Raw genomic sequence first — 24,915 nt, 5'->3', positions numbered from 1 at the left:
CTGATGTGTCTTTAAAACAGTTAGCAGTTGCTAACAAGTATCTAAATCAGTGTTGGGCAAGCTACTTGGAAAGTGTAGTGAGCTAAGCTACCAGTTACTCTACATTAAATTAAGCTTCACTACACCGAAGCTACCCCCCAGAGAAATGTATCAAGCTACAGCAAAAATGGCTGTAGCTTGACTACATCAAAACTATTTTTTTTTGTTGTTGTTTTTATGTTGGAACAATTTCAAGTCAAAGCTATCTCAGTGATCAATAAAACTTTGAATCAGACAGATAAGCAGGCAAAAATGTTCCATTCAATTGTTTATTAGACAATAAGCTGTGCCTTCACTATTCTGTGTATTGTATTATTCAACTATCAATGCACACTTAATTCTAACGTCCATGGACAATCATGCACCTTGCTACCATAGCAATATTCACCTGACTTGCACTAAAGTACAGTGTCCTACACTGTAGCATATTAATATTATTTTATTTTGTATTATTTCCTAGGACCAGTGGTGCAAGGAACCCTATTGTAATTGTAAGGATTTTTTATTTTTATTTTTCTCCCGCTAAAAGTGGTGCTGCAGGCCAAACCATGCAAGGGAGGGCAGTTCAATCGCCAAAACTCCTCCTTGGGACTTTTTCTAATCTGCGTGAAACTTGGCACGTATACTCTTCAGCTGGACCTGATCATAAGCTATCAAAAGAATTTTGCTCGGTCAAAAAATGTGCAAATTATAACTAAATGCTATTAACACCAAATTTAAGATCCTTGGTTGCCATTACACTGGGAAGGGATGAGCCAAATTTGGCTAATTTTGGCCACTAGGAGGCGCTAAAAATATGGGAAGTTTATATCTCTTGAACGGCTACACCGATTTTTACGAAATTTGGTTTGTATGATGTAGGGCCAATCCTGATACCGTATCTTGAAGGTGGCCATGACTGGTCAGTGTGGGTGTGGCTTATTACAAGATAAACAACTTACAGTGATTTCAGCCAAACTATTATGCTGACAGATTTGACATTTATATGGTACAGATAGAATAGGACACAGTTCTTCCATACAAAAAATTGCACATGTACTCCACTAGGTGGCGCTATAGATGCAATCGTGTTTTTGCATGTAACTTCCACATTTTAAATAACACAGTCACAAAACTTATATCCATATGTTCCCTGAAAAGAGCTGGGTTTTCTGACATAAGACACGCTCACTTATGCTGCACATTTCGTTTGCTAAATCGGCACATATGCAAAACGTACTTTTTCTAAATACTCCTTGGGATTTTGTCCGAACTGCATGAAACTTGATACATACACTCTTCAACTATCAAAAGAATTTTGCAAAAAATGCGCAAATTATTAACAAACAAATTTCTGTAGGTAGCTATAAAAATGTAAACTGTTTGATATCTCGGTCAAACTAAATGCTATTGACACCAAAATTGAGTTCCTTGGTTGCCATGACACTGGGAAGGAATGAGCCTGCGAATTTGGTGAATTTTGGCCACTAGGGGGCGCTAAAAATATGGGAATTTTATATCTCTTGAACTGCTACACCAACTTTTACGAAATGTGGTCTTTATGATGTAGGGCCAATCCTGAGGCGATATCTTGAAGGTGCTCATTACTGGTCAATGTGGGCATGGCTTAGTACAACCAAACCAAATCAGCACACATTCAGCATTTTGCACTTCCAGTGCACTTCCCCTTACAGTGAATACCACGGCTCAGACATTGGTCTGTGTCCTCATGTTTGTCCCGAGCCTGTCATCCTTTGGGGCCAACTTCCGTGGGCTCTGCGGTGCACTGGGTCCAAGATGCGCAGGGGGGCTTGGCCCCCATTCATTACTGCTTGCAGCTGTAGTTTATATTTGATATTTGAGTTAGTCTATTTAGTTATTGTATATAATTCAGCCTTTAATTGCATTTGTTTCTTTTACCTTCCTCATTGTTTTTGTATTTTGATCAATGTCAAGTGGCTGTAACACTTTGATTGCCCTTCGGAATTAATAAAGTATGGTATCCATCTACCAATATCCCATATAACTGGCAGATTCAAAAGCAGTATTTTTATCAGGCCCACTCTGTACTAGTGGCTATATCTACAGACATTTTAAGCTAATAATTTTGACTAAGAACCATACTTTGGTTTTGTAGAAATTGCATTTTTGTTGTACCCTCTGCTGGTTAAAAATTACAAAAGTAATATTTCAGAGTAATGTAAACCTATCAGATATTTCTCTGCTCCCTCATTTCCCCACCTTTTACCTCCATATATCAGTCCTTCCAGAAAAATGTGGAGTTTTTTTGTGATTGTTGCACGCAAAAATCCTTGATTATGCGGCACATTTTCTTAAAAATTGCAATGGAATATGCAGGATATTTATACAATTTTATGCAATGAAATTGTGGGAACTTGCAAAAAATTTTTGGACCTTGCAAAAGCTATAAAATATGAAAAACAAACACAGAGGTAGTGATAAAAAACAGACATCTTCTGTTAAAATAAGTGCTTCTAATGCACAAAGTCTCTTACGTAACATAAATTTACATACTACTAATATATTTACAAGTGTAAGGTTTTTGAAACTAGTATGATTTTTTGAGACAGATTTGTGGGCTTCATCATGGCTTCATTGTGGGGTTTGCAGCTTTTCGATGATGTTCACGTTGTTTGGCTGATTATGCATTGAATTATGCGATCGCATATGATATATGTAACTTTACTGTATTTGTTTATTATTTAAGTTTGTCTTTCGCATCCCTTGGGATCAATTCATCTCCATCCTCCTCACCCTCTGCCATCTTACCATCAAACATCGTAAACTTACTCAAGCTGACCTGTCTGTATTCCCCTGCAGCAGAGACGTTGTAGGCAAGGAATGGTCCGTGATGTCACCGTCATACGGAAGTGCTTCTGTCGGCTCCTCATACTCGGCCGTGTATGGCGGTGTCCAGTGGTTAAATTGTTTTTTGTAAGGAGGGGGAGCCCTTCTTCACTCAGAGACAATTATGAAATATGAAATGTTTCCTATTCAATATTCCCATTGACAAATTATTTTAAACTTTCTCATCCCTTTCATTATATTACTCACCACAGCAAAGGATCTCTGCACTGTCCCTGCATCCTGCATCTGTCGCTGACTTTCAAGTTAGAACCTAGATGTCCGGAGAGGTGGTGGAGCGATAATTATTTAGTGAGCAGTATCTATTCTATCATGTTTATAATCAGAACAACTTAAATTGAATGTAGATACCGGTACTGAATTGAAGTACAACTGACTGTAAAGTAACGGTCTATGAAACGGGAAATTCACCCAAAGCCTCAAAGTAAAATATCAGTGTTATGATCCAGTTGTCCAGAATTGCCACATGCCCTGTTTTTGTTAATAAAATAGCTGGGGGCGGGTCGGTAAGGTAACGCTGAGTGGCCTTGATGCCTGTCAGTCATGATGAGTCGCGTCTTGTCGCCTCTCTGCTGTGTCTGCAGCTGAGAACTGTGGGCCGAACTGATGCATGTCTCTCTCCCAAGGCCGGTGGAGTTATCATACCGTAACATACCAAATAATAGCCGGGCATTTATTTGTTTCAATCACTTAACAGACCAGACGTTTATGTGGGACCAGGCGGCAATTTGGGACAGGCGTTTAATTCCTTCTTCTCAAAAATCTGGGATGAAAATGTCACAAACTTCGCTAGCCTCTCGGTGAATTCTCTGGCATTCTTCAGCAATTGAAGCTGTTGCGGCAGGTTACAAGATTTAGTCAACCAGCACTCGTGGCAAACTCCTCATCTCTGCTGTCATGGCGGCGTAGATTCAGACAGACGCTGAAGCTCAGTTCAATCTCTCACGTTCTTGACTGAGTCGACAGGGAAACGTCTAGTCGCAGCAAATGAATGAATGAATGAATGAATGAATGAAAACGGCCGTCCATCGGCCCATTATTGATCGGCCCACCGGGAAAAATCCAGGTACTTCCGATGACCAGTCCACCTCTGCAATAGCAGTTCTCTCAAGTGGCTGTGCGTGTGTCTAAGCATGTGTGTGTGTGCGCGCGCGCGTGTGCGTGCAGTGCGCACGAGCGTGCACTTTTGTTTAGGGGCACAAAAAAAAATATTTGCACCGGGGCCTATCACCATGATGTTACGCTTCTCATTGATGGGGATCCAAATTAATGATTTTAAAATGTCATATAATGGTAGTTACACCCATGATTACAATGAAACACTGAAGCAGAGGGAGCTCAGCTCCTGCTGGCTGTACTGACAAGGTGAGGAGCTCCAGAGGGCTCCAGAGGGCTCCGGCCCAATTTAATCTCTGGCGGTGTCGTCACTGACTGGTCCTTTTATTTCAGACCGCAGCAGAGAGCTCCGCTGCACTGAGCTTCATAGGTGTTCATAAAATGTAGCTTGTGTGGCTGCTGCCACACTACTTGGTCAATAAAAGAGCTAAGCTACTGAAAATTCATTCAAGAAACAGGGATGCTACCACCACCGAAATGTAGTTTAACTAGTAACGCCACTACTTTTAGCAATGTTGCTGCCCAACACTGGTTTTGTCAGGTTGAGGTTTAAAGGGGAAAAACTAAGGAAGGGGAAGGTGGACCCAAACGCAGTTACCGGAGGCAAGATCAGGAGAACAAAAGGCGAGCTTTATTAAAAAGCTGATTACAAAAACAAAAGCAGACAAAACAGGGCAAAAGGGAAAGTGACAACCAAGAACGAGACAAAGTAGCAAAAGAAACAGCCAGACAAAGTACAAATCAAAATTCAAAGTTCAGCTCAAACATGGAAAACTCTAAACCAAGACATACCAAATGGGACAGGAGCATGGACAGGAGCATGGACAGGAGCAAGGAACAGGAGCAAACAGAAAACGGAAAACAATGACCGGGCAAGGAGTGAGGGGAACACAGAGACTAAATACACATACGCTAATGACATGACGAGGAACAGGTGAGGAGAGAGAGGCGGAAGGAAGCCAGGTGTGATAATGAGGGGGACGAGCACAGAGGAACAGACCAGGAGGGGACAAGACAACAGACAGAGGGAGCCAGAGGGGAGAACATAGGAGAACTTAAAGGACACATGAGGGCATGGAAAAATAAAAACATGAGACACAAGACATGGAAAAACAAAACACAGAACACAACAAGACATAGAAAAAAGGACATGAAGAGTCAAAGCCGGGAAGGTGGAGGGGGTCTGGAGGAGGGCCAGAGTCAAAGCCGGGAGGGTGGAGGGGGTCAGGGGGAGGGCCAAGGTCCAAACAAACAGGAGGGAGGAGGCGAGGACTGGGGACCACTAGAGACCAGCAATGAACATGAAGGCGTTCTAGAGGCCGGTGACGAAGACAAAGACGTAGGCGTTCTGGGGGCCGAAGACGAAGGCGCTCTGGAGGTCTGTGGTGAGGGCGAAGGGGCTCTGGATACTGGCAGAAGCGGCATGGGGTGAAACGCACTGAATACCAGGGACGTGGGCTGAGGCGCACTGGAGACTGGCGATGAAGGCGTTGTCGCAGGCTGGAACCCACGGGAGGCCGGCGACGAAGACGAAGACGAAGGCGAAGGCGTAGGTGCGGGCTGGATCCCCCTGGAGGTTGGTGACGAAGGTGAAGGCGAAGGTGCGGACTGGAACCCCCTGGAGGCTGGCGACGTAGACGAAGACGAAGGCGAAGGCATAGGTGCGGGCTGGAACCCCCTGGAGGCTGGTGACGAAGGCGAAGGCGAAGGTGCGGGCTGGAACCCCCTGGAGGCTGGCGTCGAAGGCGGGGGCTGAGATCCACTGGCGACCAGACCACTGGCTGGGAAACCCTCAAGGGTCTTGGCTGGACCACCGACGGAGTTTTGCCGGGAGCTGGTGGTCTGGGAGCTGATGAAGGGTCTCTGTCAACAAACAACCTCGGCCGGACACCTGACCGAGGAGCAGGCACTGGACCTGGCATGGGACTCGGCTGGGTCTCTGACCGAGGACCAGACACTGGATTTGGCGTGAGACTCGGCCGGGCCTCCGACCGAGGTGCAGGCAACGGGCTTGGCGTGAGACTCGGCCGGGCCTCCGACCGAGGAGCAGGCACAGGGCTTGGCGTGGGACTCGGCTGGGCCTCCGACCGAGGACCAGGCACTGGACTTGGCGTGAGACTTGGCCGGGCCTCCGACCGAGGAGCAGGCACTGGACTTGGCGTGGGACTCGGCCGGGCCTCCGACCGAGGTGCAGGCACTGGGCTTGGCGTGGGACTTGGCCGGGCCTCCTACTGAGGAGCAGGTTCAGGCCTCGGCCGGGCCTCCAACCGAGGTGCAGGAACTAGACGTGGCGTGAGCCTCGGCCGAACCTCGGACTGAGAAGAAGACACAGGCCTCGGCCAGACCACTGACCGAGGTGCAGGAACAGGCGCCATCTGGACTGTCGACTGAAGACTACTGGCAGGTGTCGACCAGACCGCCGACTGGGCCACTGGCAGGTGTTGACCGGAACACCGACTGGGGGCCACTGGCAGGTGTCGACCGGAACGCCTACTGGGGGCCACTGGCAGGTGTCGACGGGGTTGAGACTGAGGCCTGGGCTGGGAGCTCGGCTGTGGCTGAGGCCTGGGCTGAGAGCTCGGCGGTGGCTGCGGCCTGGGCTGGGAGCTCGGCTGTGGCTTAGGCTGAGGCCTGGGCTGAGAGCTCGGCGGTGGCTGCGGCCTGGGCTGGGAGCTCGGCTGTGGCTGGAGCTGAGGCATGGGCTGAGGCCCCTGAGCCTGACTTCAGGGAGCCAGGACGTGGATGGACTCGTTGCTTTCTCGGTGGGGGCACTTTATAGGCAAGCCGGGTTCTCCAGAAAGGAGACACTTCGGCTGTGGTATGGGCTGAGGCTGGAGCTGAGGCATGGGCTGAGGCAAGGGCTGAGTCATAAGCTTCAAAGAAAAGTTTGCTTGCAGTTATTTGACGAGCCCTACTGGTGGGGTTTGTGACAAAGTCCTGGTACCACCGGATTATCTCCAATCCATTAACTGCAGGGTCCATTTCTGGCCAGGTCATTCTGTCAGGTTGAGGTTTAAAGGGGAAAAACTAAGGAAGGGGAAGGTGGACCCAAACGCAGTTACCGGAGGCAAGATCAGGAGAACAAAAGGCGAGCTTTATTAAAAAGCTGATTACAAAAACAAAAGCAGGCAAAACAGGGCAAAAGGCAAAGTAAGTACCAACCAAGAACGAGACAAAGTAGCAAAAGAAACAGCCAGACAAAGTACAAATCAAAATTCAAAGTTCAACTCAAACATGGAAAACTCTAAACCAAGACATAACGGAAAACAATGACCGGGCAAGGAGTGAGGGGAACACAGAGACTAAATACACAGACGCTAATGACATGAGGAGGAACAGGTGAGGAGACAGAGGAGGAAGGAAGCCAGGTGTGATAATGAGGGGGAGGAGCACAGAGGAACAGACCAGGAGGGGACAAGACAACAGACAGAGGGAGCCAGAGGGGAGAACATAGGAGAACTTAAAGGACACATGATGGCATGGAAAAATCAAAACATGAGACACAGGACATGGAAAAACAAAACACAGAACACAACAAGACATAGAAAAAAGGACATGAATCAAAACCCAAAAACCAAAAACCAAATACAAGGACAACACAAACAGGAGTCATGACAGGTCTAAATGAGACTACATAAGTTGTCCCAGACATTAAATGTAATCACGCCGAACTCGGAGACTCATCAACTATTCTAACTTCAATTTAACAACTTTAAGATTGATCAACTTACAGAAAATGTGCACGGTAATTGTGTATTAAGACACTTAGTGGTGGTGACATTTAAGTCATCTGACCGTTATGCATGCTGTTTATAGCCTAACATTAGCTTTCTACTTCTAGTGATTTAGTTTATCCTTTGGAAATCATAAAAGTGGTTTTCATCCGTGAAGTTTATCATGCTGAACAAAATCTGTCAGTATCATACATTTTTTTTTGCCATAATTTATTTACAGTGATAATCCAAAATCCAATTCAGAAATCCCATAGACTTTTTATTGTTGGAACCAGGAGGATGCTAACTACCGTGGTGGCCAAAGAAAATACATCATCATTACGCCACTCAATAGTCCACCACTGGAGAAAACTCTGCAAGTTAAATACATAAACCAGCTGTATTCTTAAAGATAGAAATATACATGGATCATTTGCTTCAGACTTCTAAAGTGTGCATACAGAGGATGTTTTTCTCAGTCACTGTGAAGCGATCAGACATAGGCAAACATGATTTACACTCCCACAGTTAACCAAACATGGATGCACTACAAGAAGACACATTTGGCATTGTTTGCAGGTAGGATGAAGGTTGGGGAATGTGTCTGTAATGCTTCTTTGGCAAATCACGCAGGTAGGTGGCTGGCAGCTCCATGTGTATGGGAGGAAGCACACGGTAGTCTATCCTCCCCAGGCTACATGGGCAGGGACTGTGATGGAAAAATTCCTTTTCATTATGGGTTAATGAATTTTGAACTATTTTGTTGAATATGATTTCTCAATAACATTTATCTAACTTGCTTCATGTGACTGATAGCTTATACAAATGTATGAACACCTAACCTCTGCCCTATATGATTGTAATAGAGTCACGAACCAGCCAAAACTCAGATAGAAAGTTGCCCTCTTGTCTCATGTTTTATGTCTGATAATTTTATGCTTCGCACAGAGTCCCAGGTCATGCGTCATGAAGTTTTAACTTTATGTCTTGTGTCGATGAGAAGCCTGTCTGATTGGGATAGCCGTATGTACTTATGTGTGTAGCTTAATCACTGCTGGCGCCGAGAGTGCTTGTCTCTTCCCCTGACCTTGTTGATATCTGTGTATAAATTGTGAACACTCCTTTACTCTGGGCTCATTCACTCAGCTCATGAATTTGACTGTGTGGTGAGTCCATCTGCAGATGGTTGGATTAAACTTACAGAAAAGACAGATCTGACTTTACTCTTTTATTGACAGAAATTTCCACCACAGGACAAAAAAGAAAACTAAATTTGGAGAAAAAGTGGTGTAAAAGGCTGGTCACAGAGAGGAGGTGAATTAAAAACAACATAACTGCTCCATCAAACTCAACTTCTTTTCTTTTGCTATTTAACACGCCTTTCTTAATGTCACATCCAACCAAAATCCCTGAAAAGTCTCATTGTTTAATGAGGCTTTGCTAACCAGTGAAAGGTAATATGAAGCAAAAAATTAATTTAAAACAAAATATCAACTCTTACCGTGCATTCAGACCAAAGGCACATAAAGAGGAAAATTATCCCAGAAGTCATTCATTGTGTATTGGGAGCCAGGCAGACAAGGAGGGAAAAGTGGAAAAGGCAGAGGCAGGTGGAATAGGTGGATTAGGAGGAATAAAAAGTAAAAAATCCTCCAACTTTATGTAATGAGCTATGAGTCTTGGTGGAAAAGGTGGAAAAGCCATGCGATAACCAATGGGGATGTCTCGTTCTGCTGTCATCCCTCCAACCTGTGTAGTTTTGGTTCCTACCAAACATTCGTTCCGAGATGGTGCTGGAAATGTTGATTGCTGCCGTAGCAGAACACCTGGTGCTTTATGATTTGACCCTGTTTGCGTATAGGGATTAGACTTTAGAGCGGGCCCACAAAATCAACTGTATTAACTGTAATTATGAGCTAACCACTTTTTTCAGTAATGAGTAATCTAACATGTTAATATTTCCAAACCAGTAATCAGATTAAGGAATTTATTCAAGTCACTACGCATTACTGTTATTTTTGTCATTTTCCTTTGTAAATATATATATTTTTGCTTTCTTCTTGCGTCTCAGGGAGTGATGTCACGTGTGCAACAAGTCACATTTTCAGCATGAGAAATATCGACCCGACCCAGCCTGCGGTCAGGATCGGGCTCAGGCTCGTACTCGGCCAGACTCTTGAGAGAATCTAAACTCTAATAGGGATCAATTAAAGAGGGCCGATGTGTGGAGGAAGGTCTAGTCGTTGGTTTGTCTGGTGAGCTATTTAATGACTTTAAGAAGTAACTTTCCATCAAGTAACTTTCTGTGATCAACGATGTCGGTAAATGAATGGGTTGTGCTACAGCAGTAGTGCGTGGTGGTGTTTAATGCGAGTGGTGTGCAGGCCCTTTAAATTTAGAAGCAAGGACGAACAGGGTGAGAAAAGTGACTTAAGCAACTTAGGTGGAGTGGACAAGGTGGATTTTCCTCTTTGTGCGCTTTCGGTCTGAACGCACAGTTAGAAGTGTTTAAAACTGTCTGACATTCATTTTGATGTTCCAATCAAACATTTTAACAGCGCACACCGAGTAATGACATAGATGTCTCTCCCCTGCAGAAGGTTTCAAGCTTTTGGCCATGCCTGATAAAGCAAACCGATGAGACAGTCTGTGGATAGACACACTGTTCAGCAGCAGTTTTAGAGCTAATTGCTTGTTACTGGTGTACTGGCACAACCGCTTTCAAAGTACAATTAAGTCTTGGTTCCAAGTTTGGATTCATTTTAATCCAGCATGGTTTAATTTAGCAAACTGGGCAGCAAGTGTTGATCCGTCTGGTCAGAGCAGTAAACGAATTTAGAACCGAAGAAGAATAAAAAGTTATGAGGGGCCATCAGGGACATTATTCAGGATTACCTCTCACAAACACATGTGAAATGCTCTTGTACACACTATTGAAACACTCTCACATAAACAACTGAAAAATTATTCACTAGCACACACTACTAAAACACTCACACATACATGTGAAATGCTCTTATATACACTACTGAAACGTTCTCATACATACAAGTGAGTGAAACGCTCTCACACACAATACTGAAACGTTCTCATACACACTACTGAAACATTCTCATACACACTACTGAAACGTTCTGATACACACTACTAAAACACTCTCACACACACTACTGAAACACTCTCACACACTACTGAAATGCTTTCATACACACTACTGAAACGTTCTCACATACACTACTAAAACGCTCTCACACACACGACTGAAACGCTCTCATAAACACTACTGAAACGCTCTCACACACACTACTGAAACGTTCTCATACACACTACTGAAATGATCTCATACACACTACTGAAACGTTCTCATACACACGACTAAAACGCTCTCACACACACTACTGAAACGGGTTAAGGTTAGGGTTATATATATATATATATATATATATATATATATATATATATATATATATATATATACACACACACACACACACACACACACACACACGCACACACACACACACATATATATATTAGGCCTGTCAGGCAATTAAAATTTACAGGATTTGTTATTAATTAATCAAATTAATCACATTTTAATCTCATATCTGCTAAAGGTACCCAAATAAAGAATTCGAATTCTAGGACATTACAAAATTGTATTACATGACTAGTCAATTGAATATATTAAGAAGAGAAGATTTGAAATCCACATTTTTTTTTATTTTTTTATTTTTTTGGTGAAGTGCGTTTCATAAATGAAATTTAAAAGAAAATGGTCACATCCCAGCAAACCAATTAGGCCAGGTGCGTTATTCAAAAATGCAATACAAATACACTTATAAATAAAATTCATAAATAAAATAAGGCTGAGTCTCAAATAGGCACTTAAGCAGACTTTCAATTTAAAATGAGCACTAAAGGTGACGCAGTACAGCAATTCAAAATGAATTCCAAAGCTGACTAAATATGGCAATTCAAAATGAATAGTAGATGTATAAGGCTGTGAACAGTGACATAGAATTTGTCTTCAAAATAAGAGCTTTACATTACACCCCATTTAGAACTGGGTTCTCAGCGGGGGGCTTTTAATTTGAAAGTAGCGACCGTCATTAGCTTGCGGATACAACAACAAGCTAACACACCCAAACCAAGGAGACGCTGCATCTCCTGGATCTCTGCAGCTGTCCAGTTGTTCATCTTAATGTCCGCGGATGAAGTGATAGACTGACTGCTGTGATCAGCTGTTTCTTGGTTTTAAAACTCCCCGGATGTGGGTCACACAACAGAGCACACCTCCGCCCACCTCACTCAGAGGCCCCCACATTTCTGCCTCGTTTTTAGATAGCAGGTGAGGCTGAAATAAGTGTACCCTCCGAGGCATAAAATCAGCGGACCAAAACAGACCCCAATTTGCCAGCCTCTGTCTAAAACCGCAGACCAAGCCGCCCAAAGGACGGGCAACTTGGCGGCTTGGTGCTCTGTCTAAAAACGGCTCATGTCTGTTGTCACCCTGCTTTGACTAGCAATGCAGGTGGGAAGTGATGAACACGTCCGGACAAGTTCCTCGGTGCTAGTGCCACCGTGACGTGCCACTGCCAAGTAGCCTACGGGTCATACAATGGGCCAAATTTAAAATGCTGGCGCATTGAACTGCCACTCAGAATCTCAGAATTAATTGCGTTGATTTTTATAATGCGTTAATTTGCAGTGTGATTGATTAATTAATCTCATTAACGCATTAAACTGACAGCCCTAATATATATATATATATATATATATATATATATATATCCATTCCATGAAGGTCGCAGGGATGGGAATATCACAATAGAATATCAGATGTAGATACATTGTGGTTGAAGCAAGGGTTGAAGTACTTCAAACTCAGCAAAGGCACATGCATTTCCCTGTGTGGAGTATTCCTGTTTCTGTCAGGTGACAGGAAGGCCTTCCTGTTTAACTGAAACGCTCTCATACACACTACTGAAACTGTCTCATACACACTACTGAAATGTTCTCATACACACTACTAAAACGTTCTCATACACACTACTGAAATGTTCTCATACACACTACTGAAACACTGACTTGAATACGGGAGACCAGGGTTCGAAAACATCATCCACTGAGGGTCCTTATGCAAGACCTCTCATGATATACTGGCCTACCTCAAGGATGATAGAGTCATACCGGCTCAGACGTTGCCCGGGTCAACAAGGTCTTCCTGTCACCTGATGGAAACAAAAAGACTCCACACATGGAAAGGCATGTGCTTTTGCTGAGTTTAAAGTACTTCAACCCTTGCTTCAACCACAATGTATGAGAGCGTTTCAGTTGTGAGTATGAGAATGTTTCAGTAGTGTCTATGAGAGCATTTCAGTAGTGTGTATGATGGCATTTCAGTAGTGTGTATGAGAATGTTTCAGTAATGTGTGTGAGAGCGTTTTAGTAGTGTGTATGAGAACATTTCAGTAGTGTGTGTGAGAGCGTTTAGTAGTGTGTATGAGAATGTTTCACTAGTGTGTGTTAGAGTGTTTTAGTAGTGTGTATGTGAGAGCGTTTTAGTAGTGTGTATGAGAGTGTTTCAGTAGTGTGTGTGAGAGCGTTTCAGTAGTGTGTGTGTGAGAGCGTTTTAGTAGTGTGTATGAGAATGTTTCAGTCGTGTGTATGAGAGCATTTCAGCAGTGTGTGTGAGAAAGTTTTAGTAGTGTGTATGAGAGCATTTTAGTAGTGTGTCTGAGAACGTTTCAGTAGTGTGTATGAGAACGTATCAGTAGTGTGTGTGAGAGCATTTTAGTAGAGTGTATGAGAACATTTCAGTAGTGTGTGTGAGAGCGTTTAGTAGTGTGTATGAGAACGTTTCAGTAGTGTGTATGAGAGCGTTTCAGCAGTGTGTGTGAGAGCGTTTTAGTAGTGTGTATGAGAGCGTTTCAGTAGTGTGTGTGAGAGCGTTTAGTAGTGTGTATGAGAACGTTTCACTAGTGTGTGTGAGAGCGTTTTAGTAGTGTGTATGAGATTGTTTCAGTAGTGTGTGTGAGAGTGTTTTAGTAGTGTGTATGAGAACGTTTCATTAGTGTGACAGGAAGGCCTTCCTGTTTAACCGAAACGCTCTCATACACGCTACTGAAACTGTCTCATACACACTACTGAAATGTTCTCATACACACTACTAAAACGTTCTCATACACACTACTGAAATGTTCTCATACACACTACTGAAACACTGACTTGAATGCGGGAGACCAGGGTTCGAATCCCGGTCGTGGCGAAAACATCATCCACTGAGGGTCCTTAGGCAAGACCCCTCATGATATACTGGCCTACCTCAGGGATGATAGAGTCATACCGGCTCAGACGTTGCCCGGGTCAACAAGGTCTTCCTGTCACCTGATGGAAACAGGAAGACTCCACACATGGAAAGGCATGTGCTTTTGCTGAGTTTAAAGTACTTCAACCCTTGCTTCAACCACAATGTATGAGAGCGTTTCAGTAGTGAGTATGAGAACGTTTCAGTAGTGTCTATGAGAGCATTTCAGTAGTGTGTATGAGGGCATTTCAGTAGTGTGTATGAGAATGTTTCAGTAGTGTGTGTGAGAGCGTTTTAGTAGTGTGTATGAGAACATTTCAGTAGTGTGTGTGAGAGCGTTTAGTAGTGTGTATGAGAACGTTTCAGTAGTGTGTGTGAGAGTGTTTTAGTAGTGTGTATGAGAACGTTTCATTAGTGTGACAGGAAGGCCTTCCTGTTTAACCGAAACGCTCTCATACACGCTACTGAAACTGTCTCATACACACTACTGAAATGTTCTCATACACACTACTAAAACGTTCTCATACACACTACTGAAATGTTCTCATACACACTACTGAAACACTGACTTGAATGCGGGAGACCAGGGTTCGAATCCCGGTCGTGGCGAAAACATCATCCACTGAGGGTCCTTAGGCAAGACCCCTCATGATATACTGGCCTACCTCAGGGATGATAGAGTCATACCGGCTCAGACGTTGCCCGGGTCAACAAGGTCTTCCTGTCACCTGATGGAAACAGGAAGACTCCACACATGGAAAGGCATGTGCTTTTGCTGAGTTTAAAGTACTTCAACCCTTGCTTCAACCACAATGTATGAGAGCGTTTCAGTAGTGAGTATGAGAACGTTTCAGTAGTGTCTATGAGAGCATTTCAGTAGTGTGTATGAGGGCATTTCAGTAGTGTGTATGAGAATGTTTCAGTAGTGTGTGTGAGAGCGTTTTAGTAGTGTGTATGAGAACATTTCAGTAGTGTGTGTGAGAGCGTTTAGTAGTGTGTATGAGAACGTTTCACTAGTGTGTGTTAGAGCGTTTTAGTAGTGTGTGTGTGAGAGTGTTTTAGTAGTGTGTATGAGAACGTATCAGTAGTGTGTGTGAGAGCATTTTAGTAGTGTGTATGAGAACATTTCAGTAGTGTGTGTGAGAGCGTTTAGTAGTGTGTATGAGAACGTTTCACTAGTGTGTGTGAGAGCGTTTTAGTAGTGTGTATGAGAACGTTTCAGTAGTGTGTATGAGAGCGTTTTAGCAGTGTGTGTGAGTGTTTTAGTAGTGTGTATGAGAGCGTTTTAGCAGTGTGTGTGAGTGTTTTAGTAGTGTGTATGAGAGCGTGTTAGCAGTGTGTGTGAGTGTTTTAGTAGTGTGTATGAGAGTGTTTCAGTAGTGTGTGTGAGACTGTTTTAGTAGTGTGTATGAGAACGTTTAATTAGTGTGTGTGAGAGCGTTTTAGTAGTGTGTACGAGAACGTTTCAGTAGTGTGTGTGAGAGCGTTCAGTAGTGTGTATGAGAATGTTTCAGTAGTATGTGTGAGAGCGTTTTAGTAGTGTGTATGAGAACGTTTCAGTAGTGTTTATGAGCGCGTTTTAGCAGTGTGTGTGAGTGTTTTAGTAGTGTGTATGAGAACGTTTCATTAGTGTGTGTGAGAGCGTTTTAGTAGTGTGTATGAGAACGTTTCAGTAGTGTGTATTAGAACGTTTCAGTAGTCTGTATGAGAGCGTTTTAGCAGTGTGTGTGAGATTGTTTTAGTCGTGTGTATGAGATTATTTCAGTAGTGTGTGTGAGAGTGTTTTAGTAGTGTGCATGAGAACGTTTCACTAGTGTGTATGAGAGCGTTTTAGTAGTGTATGTGAGAGCATTTTAGTAGTGTGTATGAGAATGTTTCAGTAGTGTGTGTGTGTGTGTGAGAGTGTTTTAGTAGTGTGTATGAGAACATTTCAGTAGTGTGTATGAGAGCGTTTCACTCACTTGTATGTATGATAACGTTTCAGCAGTGTATATATGGTCTTTTCACATGTATGTGTCAGAGCATTTTAGTAGTGTGTGTGAGTGAATAATTTTTCAGTTGTTTATGTGAGAGTGTTTCAGTAGTGTATGTAAGAGTATTTCACATGCGTTTGTGAGAGGTAATTCTGAATAATGTCCCTGACGGCCACTGATAAGAAGTCATGGGTCTAATTAATCTTCTGAATGAAGATGATTCGTTCAGAAGATTAATTAGAAAAAGAGGAGACACAAAAACCCATGACGACTTCTAGCAGATTTCTGCTTCAAAACACAGTTTGTGTCATTCAGACTTTTCTGTAATCTTTTTTAATTAAATGCACAGAATGCAGTTTGTTGATGTTCTGAAGTTGTGTGGAATCACAGGAGTCGCTGTCTTCATTGTTACCAACCACAACTCAGGCAGAACTGTTCACGAAGGAGGTCATTTATTAAAGTTTTGTTCACATTGCATTAAGTCATGTTTGCTGACTTCCTTCCCCACTCTCATCATCATCATCTGATGTTTCCACAGAAATGATGATGACAGAATAAAACAAGGATTTCTCTGGGTTTGAAGATTGTTGATAACATTTAGTATAGTTTGGTACAACCTCAACACAGTATATAACAAATGTTGTTTTGATGCATCTTAATCCAGAAATGTTAAACATTGTAGCTATACATATTCGTTTCACCTCTTCACCTTCAAATTAAACAGACATATGCTGCCTCTGATGTAAGATCACAAGTAGACTTAGCCAAATGCTTGGGATCTTTCTTAACATTGGCGTCTTCCTTAGTTTACCACAGTAAGTATTCACATTTTCACCTGTGGCCAATTCTTCACTTTAAATGTTCAAAAATCAAATTAATGAAAGGTGTGATATGACATGTGATATGGCAATGAGGTTACATTTACATCTGATGTCTCACATTGCACATGTAAAATTACACATGGGGACACTTGGAAAATGTGTTAAACATGAGATAAATACACATTTGCTTGTTTGTCAGCAGTGAAATTAGCTTTTAGTTATTATCTTTTAAAATTGTCACTTTACTTGCAACATGAAAAATGTCCTTGAAAGAAGAGATGATGGTAAAAGATATTTGATCAACCCCATTGTCTTTTTCCCACATGAAGGTGTTCTGAATCCATCCTCCACAGCTGTTTTAAAGTTGCTGCAGGAGATTAGCACCCAGCTAATGGCCAACGATTTTTTAAGCGCTTAACATTTTCCAAACTCTAGTCTAATAACTCAGTCATGCGAAATGAGCTAGTTCGTAATTTAGTTTGTAACTTGGGGAATGTATTTCCAGCTACTGCTATCAAAGGCAGCGACATGATAATTTTTTATGCTTGGCAGCACGACTGTCAGGCATCAACATCTGCTGTTGGTAAGTGATTGTAGGCGTTTCATTAAGTCTGTTGAAGTGCACATGTGAGAAAAGCCTGCGGGGGCATGAGATGGAGGAGGCTGGTTTGGAGGTGGTACGACATGACTGACAGGGATGAGCAGATAATGACAGTTTTCATTTTGGGTAAATGGCTCGCTGCTTTTGTTCACACAAATTATGAAATTGTGTCTAATGTACCACGGCCACAGTTAAAATCTGTACACGAAATAAGTAACAGACAGAAAAGTGTGATCAATTAGAATAATGCACCTGTATCATGGGGGAAAAAAAAAATCAATGTTAAGTACCCCATATAGCAGTGACATGAACTATGTCCATTATGCACAAAGATTGTAGATTGTAGCCACTGAATTAATTATAAAACATATGTTTCAATCAAATATAATGTCATTAAAACATATATTCACACATTAAGTCACTTGAACACTATATGTTGGGATTGAAAGTGAGTGAAACGAGTGAACGAATGAGCAGGCATGTCTCAACAATTAGCTGAAGGTTATAGATGAATGGTTGAAACGTGTAGCTTCGACCACTCTCACCCTGTGGTTCAGACCAAATCTGACCAAACCCACCTCAACATTATTGTAACAACATCCGCTTTTATATGTTAAACATTTTTATATAAAATCAAGAAAAAAATGTAGTAAAAAAGACTCTTGTTAAAATAGCACTGAGTACTCAAGTAAAGGTAAACATGTTTGTGCCGAGCCAACTGAACCTGAGCTTTTGTCACTACACACCTTTTCTCCCTCTATGTCTGTTTCTGCCTTGTTTCTTCTCTTCACGTCTGCCATGCTTCTCATAAACTGTGCTGATTCATTTCATGTTGGGATGGTGCCACACAATATGAAAACTAAAAATAATTATTTAAGCTGCAAGCAGCGATGAACGGGCCATGTATGCATGTTCGGGCAGTGAAGCTGAAAACTAAGAGGGCTTAAAAAGGTGAACTGATTGATATCTGAACAGTTTCGCCAACTGAACTGCGCCTCTTAGCTTAGTTGGTAGCATGCACGACCCATGTGCCAAGGCTCTGTGGCGGACCTGGGTTCGACTCCCGGCCCGGGTCCCTTTGCTGCATGTCACTCCCCCTTTCTTACTCTGTTTCCTGTCACCCTCTTCAAGCTGTACTATCAATAAAGCCAGAAAAGGCCAAAGAAATATGAAAAAATAATAATAACTAATGGCAAAATGCCTCCCAAACTCCAGTGATTTTTGAAAAAATGTAATGGTTATCGCCAAAATATTTATACATTGCGTAACAGGAGACATTGCTGAACTCTGTGATGCCTTTTTATTTCTGTTGAGGGAAAAATAAGGACAACAGAGCAAAAGACAAAACAGGTACAGTCTGCTCTCCTCCAGAAATGTAGGCTCAAAATTAACATTGTGGCTTATGGGGGCATTGCTGGAGTGCTTGTCACTCTGGGGCTTCCACATCCAAAAGTCTAAGTCCTACAACTGAAATAAGACCATCAACTGAAAGCCAACAAGATTTCCTACATTTCTGTGTATATTGTCAATGTGACTTAAAAGATGTGGGATCTAAATCAAGCTGAAGAATTTTCTCTCCAGTTTTTCCAGCTGCCCTCCACTCCAGCAATGATGTCATGCACTCTAAAAATCAGAAGACAGGATAAAAATCCTTAAAACTAAAACTGTGATGTTTTCAAAACTGTAAAAGATTCAAGGTGTTCTTACTCTTTAAAAATCAGAATGGTGTCTGTATGAAGAATGAGGTTGAAAGTGGATGAGTTTTGAAAAGGATTTGAAGATTCTCCCATTTACTTTCATTCACGCTACTTAGACTGCGACCAGTGCGCCACCTATTGGCCGATTTGCACCGAATTTTGCTCAAAGCCTCATCAGGCAATGGAAAATAATTAGCAATTAGCAATGTGTGTGTGTGTATATATATATATATATAGATATATATATATATATATATATATATATATATATATAGATATATAGATATATAGATATAGATATAGATATGTGTGTGTGTCCCAGAGACTCAAGCATGGCTGAAAATACACTCACTGCTTCCTTGAATACTATAAATTACAACACACATAATATGGAATATTAAATAGGATTGGCCCATGCAGTTATCGAGTCACACTTTTCAATAACACATTTCTCACATTACAAAAAACAAAATGCAACCAGCATGGTATGTCAGGTGTATTAGCATTTTAGCCTATTAATCTCAACAGTAAATATGTGTTTTCAGAACTGCAAACAGGCCCAACTTTGACATTTTGGACTTTAAACCATTTGTTCTGTCAGTAAGTCGCAGGCTAAAGGGTTAGATAAGAGCTGCTGTCTCTACACATCTACACTTACATATTACTTGGCTGCTGGCTTTGAAGTAATTGGCACTAACCCAGTTTTCAGCTGCTTCTGCTGTCTCCTCTCATACTACATGTACTGTATATTGGTTATGTAACTAACAAACAGACTAGTGTTGCACGGGAAACCGATACTAGAAAGGTACCGCAGTACCCAGCCGTTAAAAACAATACCTTTTCACGTCTCATTAATATGAGACTTGATGAACTTTGAGCGACAGCGGGGCAGCGTGTCTGTGTGTGCAGCTTCTCTCTGCTTCCTCACTGCCTGCAGCCAGAGTGGGCGTGGTTTCACGGTGACAGTCACAGAGCAGAGCGAGACAGACGTGTTGGCTCCCTTTGTCATTACGGATTTAAAGCATCGTTCACAGACGGGCCGTGTGGATTTACCCTTACTGTCGGCAACGCTGTCGTCGAAGCTGTCGTGCTTCTGCTTTTTCAATACGCCTCGCATGGTCGGCAGGAGCACTCATGCCACTTTCAGCTGACAGGCATGCGGACAAAGAGTTCAAAGAGCTGCAGGTTATGGAAGTCAAGTGAACTTTTTTCACCGTCAGAGTTGCACGAGGCAGTCAGGGGTAACAGTTTAACAGTCCGATGTGGTTCCACACATCTCTATATGCAAACGCAACGTTCACACTGGTAACATGAACTTTACCATAACATGTGCTGGTGTTCACAAGTATGCTGATCAACAACACCACTTATAAATTATCTATTTTAAGTCAATCAGTACTAGTAGTAAAATCATAGCGTACATTTTTGTCAATAATTTATAATATATATTGTAACTTACATTACAAGAAAATGGTTAGAGCACAGACCTCCACCAGGTCTGGGTCGTTTGTGTTGTACTTTAGTGCACTAATGTAGTTTGCAAGCTAATAATCCAGGGTTTGAACTTTATCAACATGAAATGATAATTGCAAATTTACCCTATGTGGGACGAATAAAGTATTGTCTTATTTTATGAATTGCCAGACTTACAGTTAATGTCATTTATGTTCATTATTTTTATGCTAAATAAAATTGTAGTTAATGTGCTGTTTTTTTTGTTTGTTTTTTTTCTACCAGAAGCACTGAGCTTTTAAAGAAAAATCCGGTTATTTAATAATCTCTGAGAGCAAACAAGACAAATGAATAAAAAATGATGACACTTGTCTTCTTGGATACAGAAGCTATAAAGCTCAGCAGCTTTTAAAAAAATATATTTGTTTTATTTTGACTCTGAAGTGTATAACCCTAACCCTTAAAAAAAGAAATAAATCATTTTAACTTCCACATTCTGTCATCTGATATTTTATTCCATTACTTTTGATGATGCTCTAGTTTTTTGCCGTGGTATCGTTTCAGTATCGGTATCAAGATATTTTAGGCAGGTATCATACCGAAGTCATAATTTTGGTATCGTGACAACACTAAAACAGACAGTACATGTGGACGCTAGGCAAATTTTAAAAGTGTAAATGTAGTTTTGCCTCATTCTGCCAGTTCTGCCATCCACACATCTGTTTGAGAGCAAACCGGAGCATCATAGCATGAATGATGTTTCCTGACTACTGCCTCCGTTTGTGTCCTGCCTTTAATTTGCCATGACAGTCTGTCATGGTGTAATGTGACTCATTGTGTTTCACATGTGCTTTCCAAACTGCACCTCTCACCCTCATACACAAACACAAACAAACACGCAACACCTGAAGCTTGGCTTGTCATGCAGCAGCTAACACATCTAATGAGTGCTCTGTGAGCTGACAACAAAACAGCGATGGGACCGCTTCAGTTTGGGCTCCGTGGAGCACATTTATGGACAAGTCTGCCTAAATGAACAGCATCAAATGAGCAGATGAGCAGATGTGCAGGTTTTTTCCTACAGAAGTGTGCTGACAGAGAGCTCGGTGGCATGGTTTAAATGAGCACAGTTTGTGTTACTTCCTCGGTGTACATAGTGCTGCACGTACCGATGATCCTGGCCTGAATATTTATAGTCTGTTCGTCCGTGTATGTTTGTATGCATTTGTGGAAATGGGAAAGCCAGTGAGGATCTGAGAGCCCTGCAGGGGTGTGAGGCAAGGAGCAGCAAGAGGCAGAAAATCCCCGCTGCCTTTGGATTAGTGTCAGCAAGCAGGAAGCTAGGCTACATGTGCATGTGCACTCTCCTGAAGTCAGTCCCTGCCGGATTATTTTATTTCTCTGTCCAGGTTTGGAACAAAACTCCCCTAATTTAGTGGTTTGATATCAGCCGATGTTGATGTGAGTCATTTGATGCCATTGGTTGTTACTGTGTGATTAAAGTCATCTCAAAACTTTGCAGTGCAGTCATCGCCTTATGTGGTACATAATCACCATGCATTTATTATTTTCTTCACTTTGGTTTATATTGATTACTCCATTATTTGTTAACATATAGGACCAACAGATGTGACATGTAAACAAACAAAGCTAAAACTATGTTTTCAGAGTGCATACCTGTGCCAACAGTCCCCTTTAATCCAATCAAGCCTAATCCAATATCAAAAAAAGCATTTTTACATTGGCTAGATCTGGATTTTATTTGGATATGCATGGAATTGCGCCCACTCACAGACACCAGCCACCTAAATATGCCAGATTTCATTTTTTTCACATTAAGATAAGTGCTCTTACAATGTCTTGCAATATCTTACAATGTTAAAGAATATTGAGAAAAGATTCCTGGATACGTCCCTTTATCTGGATCAGCACCAAAATGTAATGGGGTCCATCCAAACTTTGTGGGAATCCGCTCAGTGGCTTTTGTTTAATCCTGGTAAAAAAAAAAAACATCCACCAAACCAGCAGACATGGGTGGAAACATGACTTCCTGAGAAGACAAAATAATGCAAGGGGATAAAAGAGGAAAACATTTTTAGTGGTTCACCTACTCCCTCAGCTTCGTCCAGTGAATCAGCTCTCCTCACTCAGTCTTTGTTGTTGTTCTAACCCTGAATAATGTTCATTTCTTTTACTTTTCTTCCATCTGAGCCAATGTGTTATTTTCATGTGCATCTCTTTGCACTAATATTTTATGGCAGCTATAAAATGTGTGATATATTTGATATCCATTTCATTGTAGTGTAGACATTTGTTAATCCTTAAAATAAAAGGTGCCTCTTGTGATTTTAAAACTTCCTGAGGGGCCTGTTTTGTGGGTCATAGTTCTTCATCATCTGACCTCCTGTTCTCCAACAGCTCACAGACACTGCCATGGATAAGGAATGAGGTCTGAAATCTCCAGCAAAGGACAGCCAAAGTCAAGTCTCCCTTTCTTGGACTGCACTGAGGCTTCCTTTAACAGTAACAGGTGACCTGCCTGTGAAACACTCTGGTGCTTTGATGATGATAGCTTGGAGCATTTGTGACACAGATCAGAAGAAGATTTAGACGAGTGTATTAACAAAAACATCCAAGCGTCACAGAGGATATTCTCCAGGTAGGGAGATCTTAAGTGCAATCTGTCATAATCATGCAGTTTTAGTTTAAATAAAATTAAATGGCGTGTTTACACTTTAGACAATGTACAACCATAGACACATTTTCATAGTTTAAGCCTCCATTCTAGGATGCAACTGATTATTTTCAATGCTTAATCTGTTTATTATTTTCTCCATTATTCTGTCAGTTGATTGGTCTATAAAGTGTCAGGAAGTCCTGAAAAAATGTCACTCTGAGTTTCCAAAAGCTCAGGATTACGTCTTCAAATGTAAAGATATTCAGTTTACTGTCAAAGAGGGGGAAAGAAACCAGAAAGTATCCACATCTGAGAAGATGGAATTGAAAGTGATGAGTTTTGTGTTCTTAAAAAAATAACTAAAACTGATTAATTGATAGTTAGCAAACAATTGATTAATCAATGAATAGCTGCAGCTTTAATGTCTAAAATGTTGGTGGTCTTTCTGTCCAGTACATAAATATATATTAAAAAACTGTTTTATTGTACTAAAATGTCTGTTAATTCTGTCACAGAAATGTTGTTTAAACATTACACAAAAAAGATGTCAAATTAATGTGGCCTGTCATGTATAAAAACAGATTTGTCCTCAGCAGTAAAGATTTTAGAGGTTGCAAGAGGCTACCGGGTTGATGTGCCAGCAACAGTAATGAGTAATGAGAAGCTGTTATGTCTCATTTCCCAACTTGATTCACAGCAGTAATAATATTTACGGCCATTGTTCTCACCTGTTTGCCCTCTTGAGGAGTTTGTTCCAGTCTGAATCACAGACATTATTGCCCCATCCATGTGGAAAACATTTGAGCTCTACTGGGGAAGGCGGATGAAACTTGGCACAGCTAAATCCAAAGCTGGGCGTATAGGCATGGTTCTGTTGAAAAAACCTCAGCCATTGTGCAAGTATGGCACAGATTCATAACCCTGATTTAGGCACTATAACAAATGCTTTGTCTACAGACCTGCACCTTCCTATGTCAGAACAAGTGAGGAAAAGTCAGTCCAAAGACAATGAGTGTGTTTTCACAGACACTGAATCTCTGCAGTCATACCTTTGCTCTTGTCTTGTCGACTGCAGAGGAGCTATTCTACATCAGACTGAACAGCCACTTTCACTTGATAACCTTTTACAACTGTTTGTTGACACAACATTTTGGCTTTAAAACATGTTTCAGTGCTGTAAAAATATCCTCATAGAACTGCAAACAGCCTGACACTATGCCTTTGAATGAGCCATAAGGACTACTGTAAACTTGCGATATAGTTACGGCCTTCAGCCAAAAAAGCAGACTTGATGTGTAAACATGGTGGTCGTTGCCTGCTCAGGCCAGTGAGAACTGACCAATCAGAGCATACTGGGCTTTTTGGGAGGGGGCCTTAAAGAGGCAGGGGCTAAAACAGAGCCCCCAGACAGAGGCTGAACAGAGCTGCAGCAACCATTTTTAAACATTAAAGCATCTAAACATTTTGTAGAATACTCCCAAAATTAATGTATAAAGCTTAAAAGGTGCATAATGTAGGACCTCTAAAGAGTTGTCATTTCTGTATGTAGATGTCATAAAGGTGCTATTTTTTTCAGTTAGTAATATAGGAATAATATAGGAATTTGTTTTATTCTCACCCTACGATGCTCTGATTGGTCGGTGATTCAGAG

The 24,915-nt window shown here is 41.7% G+C and overlaps 1 protein-coding gene across 2 annotated transcripts in view; it reads left to right on the top strand.

The window, feature by feature from the left end:
• Positions 1–24,915, top strand: part of kcna4 (potassium voltage-gated channel, shaker-related subfamily, member 4) — an 89,994-nt gene that overhangs the window by 54,270 nt on the left and 10,809 nt on the right. Inside the window, exon 3 of one of the 2 annotated variants that reach the window (XM_037095115.1) lies at positions 23,006–23,246. The exons of the other annotated variant lie outside the window; for it this stretch is intronic. The gene's annotated coding sequence lies outside the window, so the exon portion shown is untranslated. The remainder of the gene's footprint in view (positions 1–23,005; positions 23,247–24,915) is intronic. 2 annotated transcript variants of the gene reach the window in all.

Source organism: Acanthopagrus latus, chromosome 4 (genome assembly GCF_904848185.1).
Source record: "Acanthopagrus latus isolate v.2019 chromosome 4, fAcaLat1.1, whole genome shotgun sequence".
NCBI classification, from domain to species: Eukaryota; Metazoa; Chordata; class Actinopteri; order Spariformes; family Sparidae; genus Acanthopagrus; species Acanthopagrus latus.
The sequence above is the reverse complement of the archived record's forward strand: the minus strand, read 5'-3'. Positions and strand labels throughout refer to the sequence as shown.